This window comes from Marmota flaviventris, chromosome 6 (genome assembly GCF_047511675.1).
Source record: "Marmota flaviventris isolate mMarFla1 chromosome 6, mMarFla1.hap1, whole genome shotgun sequence".
Classification (NCBI taxonomy): Eukaryota; Metazoa; Chordata; class Mammalia; order Rodentia; family Sciuridae; genus Marmota; species Marmota flaviventris.
In genome coordinates, this window is record NC_092503.1 from 116,122,587 (window position 1) to 116,133,294 (window position 10,708).

The window sequence follows — 10,708 nt, forward strand, 5'->3', positions numbered from 1 at the left end:
AAAGGTTATGTCCTTCTATAATAAATCCTCAAGGGTTAACACAGTGGCCTGTGTAATAGACATTTATTGAATCTGAGTTTGGAAAATGAATGATGTACCCAAGGTCATAGAGCTAGGAAATAGGAAACAAGCGATCGTTTAACACAGGTCTCCGTGGTTCTAAAGCTGAATGTCTTTGCATCTCACTCTAAAATTCTTAATACCTATTTAATGGCAAGGATGTCTCTGGTAATCTTGCTATGGACCCATCTTCAAAATACTAATCCAAAGGGCATAAGGTAAAAGGGATTACAAAGGAAATGAAAAATTGTACTGAAAAAGTTAACATACCTAACAAATTTAGTAATTTATTTGAATGTGGTTGTATAGCATTGAATGCAATCAAAATATAGGCAAGGTAAGTGACACTTTATTTTTTAATATATATGACTATAACCAAATAGTGTTGGAACAACCAGATGAACATATAGGGAAACATGATCCTTTATTCTTACCTTATTCCATATGCAAAATTAAATCAAGATGGATCATAGACCAAAACATAAAATCCAAAATGGGACTGGGCATGTATCTCAGTGGTAAAGAACTTGCCAAGCATGCATAAAGCCCTGAGTTTGATCCCTAGCATCACACACACACACACACACAAAAAAAAAAAAAAAACTCAAAATAATAAAGTTTATAAAAGAAAACATAGGAAAGTATCTTTGCAGGCCTAGGACAAAGTTTGTTTGTTTGTTTGTTTGTTTTATGTTTTTGTTTTTACATGGGTCTTAGAGAGTGTAAATCAGAAGGGAAAAAAATGATAAAATGGGTTTTGATAAAATAAAAGTCTTCTACTCATCAAAAGGCATTGTTAAGAAATTGAAACAGCAAACCACAGAGAAAAGCATTCATATATAACAAATACTTGTCACATATGACAAATAACTTATTTCCAAAAATATATGTAATACCCAAAAATAAAAAGAAACTTCTATAGAAGTTTCCAATTCCTGTCAAAATGAAGAAGGCACATCCTCTCCTGTTTCTCCCACTGAATGTAATTTAAAACCTCAAACAGAATGAAAGGAATATCTGAGGATTCTAAAAAGTAAATGGCAGAAAGAATATGGGGAAGGAAATCAGAAGTTGAAAAATCACCAAATCAAGGATGAATTTCCCAATGTTCCCCATTCTGTTTCTCTCTCATCCTGTACTGAAAGGCAGCTGAAGATGTGTATATTTTGTACAACAAAGTGAATATAATTCATACCATTAAACTGTATATTTAAAACTATGCTGGAGTGTAGCTTTTGCCCACTATGTGCAAAGTCCTGGGTTTGATCCCCAGTACCCAGTGGGGAAAAAGTTTAAAATGGTAAATTTTATACATTTTATAACAATTAAAAGAGCAACTATAGAAAATCTAGAGAAGTAATAGATGAATTTCTGGATGGATATGACTAATCTAAATTGAGCCAACAAGATATTTTTTAAAAACCAAAATAGATCAATAACAGGTGATGAGACTGAAGAAGAAATAAAAACTCTCCCAACAAAGAAAAGCACAGGAGTTGATGAACTTATGCTGAACTTTACCAGATATTTAAAAAACTAACATCAAAAGACCTCAAACTAAGCCAGGCACAATAGTGCACACCTGTCATCCCAGCAGCTCAGGAGGCTGAGGCAGGAGGATCACGAGTTCAAAGCCAGCCTCAGCAAAAAGAGGCGTTAAGCAACTCAGTGAGACCCTGTCTCTAAATAAAATACAAAATAGGGCTGAGGATATGACTCAGTGCTCAGTGCCTCTGAGTTGAATCCCCAGTGCCAAAACAAAACAACAAATAAACAAAACCCTCAAATTATTCCAAAAAAAAAAAAATAGAATGGGAAGTAGCCCTTTCAAACTCATTTTAGGAAGACAATATTAGTCCTTACCAAACCAGATAAGGACTCAACAAAAAAAGAATACCATAGGCCAATATTCCAGAAGAACATAGATGCAAAAATCCTCAATAAAGTACTTGCAAATTGAATTCAACAGCACATTAAAAAAAATAACACACCATAATCAGGTTGGTTTAATTCAAGGGAGGCAAGGATGATTCAGCATACACAAATCAATAAATGTAATATAGCACATAAATAGAATCAAGGGAAAAATCACATGATCATCTTGAAAGATAAAGAAAGAAAACCTTTGATAAAATCCAACATCCCTTCAAGATAAAAACCCTGAATAAAACCAGGGATGGTGTGCACATCTATAATCCCAGCTACTCAGGAAGGAGGCGGACACAGTAGGATCTCAAGTTTGAGGGTAGTTCGAGCAACTTAGTGAGACCCCACGTCGAAATAAAATTAAAAGGGCTGGGATATAATTCAATTTGTCAGGCCCTCAAAAAAAAACCTGAATAAATTAAATATAGAAGGATCATACCTCAACATAATAAAGGCTACATATGAACATATGGCAAACCCATAGCCAACATCATAGTGAATAGGAAAAAACTGAAAGCATTTCCTCTAAGATCAGAAACAAGACAAGGGTGACCATACCTACTATTCTTATTAAATATAGTAATAGAGCCTTGTGCAGTGGTGCATGCCTGTAATCCCAGCAGCTTGGGAGCCTGAGACAGGAGGATCACAAGTTCAAAGCCAGTCTCAGTAACTTATCAAGGTCCTAAGCAACTTAGCAAGACCCTGTCTCAAAAATTAAGGGGCTGGGGATATGGCTCAGTTGGTAAAGTGCTTGCTTTGCATGCATAAGACTCTGGGTTCCATCCCCAGCACAACAAAAAAATAAATAAAAAATGAAAAGAGCTGATGATGTGGCTCAGTGGTTAAGCATCATTGGATTCATAGCCTGGTACCAATAATAATAATAATAGGAATTTTAGCCAGAGCAATTAGGCAAAAGAAACAAATAAAAGGAATTCAAATAGGAAAGGAGGAAGTCAAATTATCCCTGTTTACTTATATGATTCTATATGTAGAAAACCCTAAAAACAATTACAGAAGAGATGAAAAGTCGTTCCTTTGAACATAGAACTAGAAAACAATAAAGCATCAGCATGCAAAATCAACATATGAGCATCAGATCTGCTATAAACTAATAACAGAGAAGCAATTCCATTCACAATAGCCTCAACAACAACAACCACCCCTAAGAATAACCTAATTAGTGGGGTTATCAGGACCTCTACAACGAAAATTACAAACCACTGAAGAAAGAAAATGAAAAATAAGGTGGAAAGACCTCCCATGTTCATGGATTGGGAGTATAATATTGCTAAAATGGCCCTACTACCCAAAGAAATGCACAGATTTGGTGCAGTCCCTATCAAAATACCAATGACTTTCTTCACAGAACTGGGGGACAGGGATTATAAATTCTTATGAAAAACAAAAGACCCTGAATAGCCAAATCAATCCTGAGCAAAAAATAAAATGCTAGGGGCATCACAATACCAGATTTCAAAACGTACTACAGAGCCATCACAACAAAAGTAGCATGGCATTGGCATAAAAAGAGACACATAGACCAAAAGAATAGAAATAAATTCACAGGGGGCTGGGTGGGGTCATAGCTCCATGGTAGAGCGCTTGCCTAGCATGTGTGAGGTACTGGGTTCAATTCTCAGCACCACATAAAAATAAATAATAAAAAATAAACTAAAAATAAAAATTTAAAAAAAGAAAGAAATTCACAGGGTTTACAGCCCACTGATTCTCAACAAAGGTACAAAAAACGTACACTGGAGAAAAGACACATCTTCCACAAATGGTGCTGGGCAAACTGGAAATCTACATGGAGAAGACTGAAACTAGATTCCTCACGTCCTGTGCAAACATCAACTCAAAGTGGATCAAAGACCTACTTAAGACTTGACACTTTCAAACTAGTTGGGGGGAAACACTCCAAGACGTTGGCACAGGCAACAATTTCCTGAATAGGAAACAAAAGCTAGAATTGGCAAATGGATTACATGAAATTAAAAAGTCTGTCTACACCAAAGGAAACAATCAACAGGGTGAAGAGACAACCCACAGAATGGGAGAAAATCTTTGCAATCTATTCATCTGACAGAGGATTGATATCCAGAATACATAAAGAACTCAAAAAAAAAAAAAAAGAATAAGTCATTCAATCAAAAATGGGCAAATGATCTGGCTGTGGTGACTCACGCCTGTAATCCCAGCAACTCAGGAGGCTGAGGCAGGAGGATCACATGTTCAAAGCTAGATTCAGCAACTTAGTGAGGCTCTGTCTCAAAATAAAAAAATTAAAAGGACTAGGGTTGTGGCTCAGTGGTTAAGCATCCCTTGGTTCAATCCTTGGTAGCCCCACCACCACCAAAAAAGAAAAGAAAAGAAAAAATGGGCAAATTATATGACAATTATTTCTCAAAAAAAAAAAAAAGAAAAGAAAAGAAAAAGAAAGGAAGAAAGAAACATAGATGGTCAATAAATATATGAGAAATGCTCAATATCATCAGCCATCAGAGAAATGTAAATCAAAGTTACATTGATATTCTTTCTCACCTCAGTCAGATGGCTATTATCAAAAAAATTAAAATAAAAAATAAATAAATACTGGTGAGGATGTGGAGAAAAAAGAATCCTTATACAACATTCATAATAATGTAAATTAATACAGCTTCTATGATAACATAGGATGAAGTTTTCCTCAAAAAAATTAAAAATAGAAGTACCATGTGATCCAGCTACACCAATACCTGGGTATTTATCTGAAGGAAATGAAGTCAGCATACAAAAGAGATAATTGCATGCTCATGATTGTTGCAGCACTAGTCACAATAACTAAGATTTAGAATCAGCCAGGTGCCCATCAAGAGATAATAGATAAAGGAAATACGGTACATATAAACAATGGAGTATTATTCAGCCAAAAAGGAGGATGACCCAGGGCTGGGGACATAGCTCAGTTGGGTAGAGTGCTTGCCTCACATGCACAAGGCCATGGCTTCAATCCTCAGCACCACACACACAAAAAAAAAAAGAGGGGGAGGAGGAGGAGGAGTAGCAGCAGCAGCAGCCTCCAGGCAAAGTGTACACGGCCTGTAATCCCAGCGATTTGGGAAGTCCAGGAAGGAGGATCACAAGTGCAAGCACAGCTTCAGCAACTTAGCAAGACCCTTCCTTACTCAAGATAAAAAATAATTCAGCATACTATAGTAACATAGCCACACCAATGCTTATCGCAACTGAATTCACAATAGCTAAACTGTGGAACCAATCTAGGTGCCCATCAATAGATGAATGGAGGGCTGGGGATGTGGCTCAAGCGGTTGCGCGCTCACCTGGCATGTGCAGGGCGCTGGGTTCGATCCTCAGCACCACATAAAAATAAAATAAAGATGTTGTGTCCACCGAAAACTAAAAAATAAATATTAAAAAATTCTCTCTCTCTCTTAAAAAAAAAATAGATGAATGGAAGTTGGAGTTGTGGCTCAGCAGTAGAGCACTCACCTAGCAAGTGTGAGGTCCTGGGTCGATCCTCAGCACCACATAAAAAATAAATAAAATGAAGGTATTTAAAAAGATGTAAGCATAATATATTATTAAAAATAGATGAATGGATAAAGAAATTGTAGTACATATACAATGGAATATTACTCAGCATTAAAAGAGAATAAAATTATGGCATTTGCAGGTAAGTGGTTGTAGCTGGAGAATATCATACTAAGTGAAGTAAGCCAATCCCAAAAAACTAAAGGCCAAATCTTTTCTCTGATTAATGGATGCTGATCTATGATGAGCAGGGGGCCATGAGAAAAATGGAGAAACTTTGAATTGGACAAAGGGGAGGGTGGGGAGAGGTCATGAGGATAGGAAAGAATGGTGGAATGAGATGGACATCCTTACCCCAAAGATGTATGATTGCACAAATGGTGTGTCTCTACACCATGTACAACCAGAGAATTGAAATGTTGCATTCAATTTGTGTACAATGAATATCATGTACAATTAAATAGAACAAATAAAATTTTTTTTAAAAAAAGAGAGAGAAAATAATGAGGGCTGAGAATGTGGCTCAGTAATAGAATGCCCCCAGGTTCAATCCCCAGTACAAGAAAGAAAGGAGGAGACATGAGGTTGTGGCTCAGTGTTAGAGCACTTGCCTAGCATGGTAAGGCACTGGGTTCAATTCTCAGCACTGCATATAAATAAGTAAATAAAATTAAGGTCCATCGACAACTTTAAAAAGAGACTTTTTTTTTTGAAGGGAAGAAGGGAGTGAGGGAGGAAAAGAAAGAAAGAAATGGTGTCATTTGCAGAAAAATGGATAGTACTAGAGGGTATGTTAAGTAAAATTAGCCACACCTGGGCCTGGTAGTGCACACCTGAAATCCCAGCAGCTTGGGAGGCTGAGGCAGGAGAATTGTGAGTTCAAAGCCAGCATTAGCAACTTAGTGAGGCTCTAAACAACTCAATGAGACCCTGTCTCTAAATAAAATACAAAATAGTGTTGGGGATGCACTCAGTGGTCAAGTGCTTCTGAATTCAATACCCGATAACCTCCCCCCAAAATTAGCCACAGAAAGATAATGATCACATGTCTTCTCTATTATGTAGAAAATTTTTAAAAAGGGTGGATGTGGTCAAATGCACAATATATGTCTAGATTGAAATGTCAGTTAATTAATTTGTATAATTAATGTGTTAGTATGTAGCTGGATCATGTGGTAGTTCTATTAAGTTTTTTGAGGGACCTTCATACTATTTTTTCATAGTAGCTGTATTAATTTACATTCCTATGTGTTCATTTTTAAAAAGAACAGCTACTTTAACCCCAATCTAAAGTGTAGGAGTGAAGATTTTTTAAATGAATAGAAAGATAGTAAGTCTCAGCAGATAAATAGAAGATATTAAAAAAAGACCAAATGAGAATTCTATCATTAGAAGACCGTGTAAAAGAAACAAAATTTTCACTAAATAGGCTCAATAGAAGGATAGAAATAATAGAGGGAGAGTCACAAAACTTGAAGATAGATCAATGAAGAGTATTGTTGAGGGCTGGGGACATGGCTTAGTTGGTAGAGTGCTTACCTCACATCTACAAGGCCCTGGGTTCAATCCCCAGCACAACCCAAAAAAATTGGGGCTGGGGTTGTGGCTCAGTGGTAGTGCACTTGTCTGGCATGTGTGAGGCACTGGGTTTGATTCTCAACACTACATATAAATAAGTAAATAAAGGTCTATCAAAAATTTAAAAAAAAAAACATTTTAAAAATTAAAAAAAGTATTGTTGAAAAAAACTGAAATTAGTTACATTTAACAAAGTTTTAAGTAAGCAATAAAAGTTTCTCGAAGAGGGAGTATTCCAGACATAAGATGGTTCAGAATGCTTCCACCAACATGAAAAACAGAAAATGATATTACAAAGTTACACAACTGGTAAAGTTTCAAATTTCTCTTACAGGCATGTTGGTAGCCTTCATCCTGTGATTGGCTGAAATTCTGTTGCTTAGTTACCACAACATACTCTTGGGTTTGGTTAGGTGCTTTACACCTCAGGATAGGAAGGATGGGCTACAGTTCTCTCCTTTTCTATGTATGGAACAGCCTTACACCAAACTTTATGACCCAGTACAGACACAAGGTTAGGTGAAACTTGTCAAATTTACATTACACCACCTGAAAAACAGAAAAATATGAGAAAAAAAAAATAGAACCTCAGAAACCCAGGGAACAATACCAAAAGATCTAACACTCGTGTCATCAGAGTCCCACAAGACAGGGAGAAAGAAAAAATGAATATTTGGTGTAGGTAAACCAAACAAACAAACAACAACAACAACAAAAAACCTGATAAAATAATGGCTGAAAACATCCCCCAAAATAACAAAAGACATAAATGTATAGACTCAAGAAGCTCACCGATCCCCAAATGGCAAACACAAAGAAACCTACCCCCAATGCATGAAAATCAAACTGCTGAAAATTAAAGGGAAAAAATTCTGAGAAATAGCCAGTGAAAAGCTCTGCATCACATATAGAAAGAACATTTGGAGGAACTGTGGATTTCACATCAGAAACCATGGAGGCCAAAAAGATAGTGGAACAAAAATTTAAAGTCACGAAAGAAAAGAACACTGAATCTGGAATTCTATATCCAGGGGAAATATCCTTCAGAAATGAGAGAAAAACTAAAGACATCCTCCGAGGAAGGAAAACTAGGAGAATTCATCATTTGCACACATTTTGTGAAATAAAGACTAAAGAAAGTTATCCAGGCTGAAAAGCAACAATAACAGAGAAAACTAGAAATGTCACAAATGAAAGAAAAGTGAACAAACAGTAAATATATATATATATATACCTAAGTATAGATATAATGAATTTTTCTTTTAAGTTCTTAAAAACACACATGAGAGTTGAAAGCAAAACAAAACATTGTCCGAGGGGGTTTTCAGTAATATACAAATATAATATACAAGACAACCATAACTCATAACTGAGATGGGGAAAGGCAAATGCACCAAGTGGTCAGGTTGCTACATTCCACTGAAAGTGAAAATTATTAATTCCAAATGCAATATGGAAAGTTAAGTATGTACATTATTATTTCCCGAACAATCTCTTAAAAACTATTCAGGAGGGGATAAGATTGTGGCTCAGTGGTAGAGCGATGGCCTAGCATGTGGGAGTCGCTGGGTTCGATCCTCAGCACCACATAAATACAAATTAATAAAATAGAGGTATTGTGTTCAACTACAACTAAAAACACTATCTAGGAGCCGGGCATTGTGGCACGTGCCTGTAATCCTGGTTACTAAAGAGGCTAAGGCAGGACGATCCAAATTCAAGGCCAGCCTGGACAACTTAACTAGGCCCTGCCTCAAATTGTTTAAAAAGTGGGGAGGTGGGGCTGGGGATGCACCTCAGTCTTAGCGCACTGGCCCTGGGTTGCATCCTCAGTATTGCAAAAGAAACAAATAAAGCAAAAACAATTTGGGGAATGGCAGAGTTAGGACCTCTGAAAACATAATCCTCCATAAAAGTAATGCAAATACTTAGCAAAGCTATCAAAACAGAGGAGAGGATTCTGGGAAGATAGCCCAGTAGAAGCTCCCCACCTGGACAACGATTGAACTGCCAGGATCTTACTGATGGAACTATTATGGGAGTCTGGAGTCCACCAAGGGCTTGCAACAACTAGGGGTAGGCCCTTTAGCAACCACCCATCCCCCACCACTCAGCCAAGTGGCAGACGGCTGTGCACATGTTCCTGCGCAGCTTGCAAACAGCTTGCAGGACCCAGGGTAGCCCAAAAGGACCCATCCTCCACATATAGAGCATCTGTACTCTGATCATTGTGAGATCAATGTTCTCTTTTCTGTCAAAAGTTAAACCTTTAGTGCTCGCTTTGGCAGCACATATACTAAAATTGGACCAATACAGAGAAGATTATCATGGCCCCTGCACAACGATGACATGCAAATTCATGAAGCATTCCATATTTTTATGCCAAATGTTTTCTCTGATATAAGGAGGCTGATTCATAGTGGGATACGAAGAGGGACCATGGGAGGAATAGAGGAACTCTAGATAGGGCAGAGGGGTTGGAGGGGAAGGGAGGGGCATGGGGTTAGAAATGATGGTGGAAAGTGATGGACATGAATATCCAAAGTACAGGTATGAAGACACAAATTGGTGTGAACATACTTTGTATACAACCAGAGAGATGAAAAATTGTGCTCTATATGTATAATAAGAATTATAATGCATTCTGCTGTCATATTTGAATAAATTTTTTTAAAAAAAATATGGTAAATACACTCAAGGAATACTATACAATTTTGAAAAATAAGAAACCTATGCTGTATGTGACAACACGAATGAATCTTCAGGACATTACGCTAAATGAAATAAGTCAGTCACAGAAAGAAAAATATTGTATAATTTCTCTTACATGAGATATGTAAAAAAGTGAAGTTCACTGACTCAAAGACTGGAATGGTGAACAGGGCAGGGGAGAGAGGGCAAGAGGGAGTCACTAATCAATGGGGATGAAGTTTCAGTCGAGCAAGATGAATACGCTCTTAAGATTTGCTGTATAACACTTAAAAGCTGTTGAGGGTAGGTCTCGGGTTCGTATTCTTACAGAATAAAATGTAAAATAAAGTAAAATTTTTTTTAAAAGTTAAACCTTTAGTTTTTTGAGTTTCCTAATATGTAACAAAAATGTGTTTGCTGTCATCTAGAACCTAAATTTCATAGTGTGTAAGTAAGTGGAGCTATTTTTAATTTACAAAACCAAGTGGTCGCCATTTTGAGCCCCCCAACATTATCTCCCCTGGTCCTCAGCCTTCCCATCATAATGCCTATAGAGTGGTAGTTGATCAATGTAACTACAGCTCTCCCTTATGCCCTCCCCTATTTTAAATTACTTATGCAGATTGTAACCCCAAACTCCTCCTTTCAAAGCAAGGGGCAGTGCCGTATTAGGGATAAAAACGTGGGCAGATTTCCCACCCAGTGTGCTTGCTTGCCAGATTTTTTTGTAACGCACCCTTCTGCAGCAGTTTGCCTTGATAAATGGCTTTTGAGAACAGGATTTCTTGAAGCACCTTGATATTTCCAACATCACTGATTGCTACTTCTGATAACAAAGGGACAGACAAGGAGGGGAGCAGCTATTGTTTGTTCCAAGCCTCTTCCGCTCAGCCTGAAGTGACCTCCAGGGAACTTA

At 37.2% G+C, this 10,708-nt stretch overlaps 1 non-coding gene across 1 annotated transcript; it reads left to right on the top strand.

Annotated features, from left to right (window-relative positions):
* The first annotated feature begins 9,373 nt into the window (after positions 1–9,373).
* LOC114099437 (U6 spliceosomal RNA) lies at positions 9,374–9,480 on the top strand. The gene has a single exon (XR_003583898.1). It is a non-coding gene; the product is annotated as a U6 spliceosomal RNA (small nuclear RNA).
* The last annotated feature ends 1,228 nt before the right edge of the window (positions 9,481–10,708 follow it).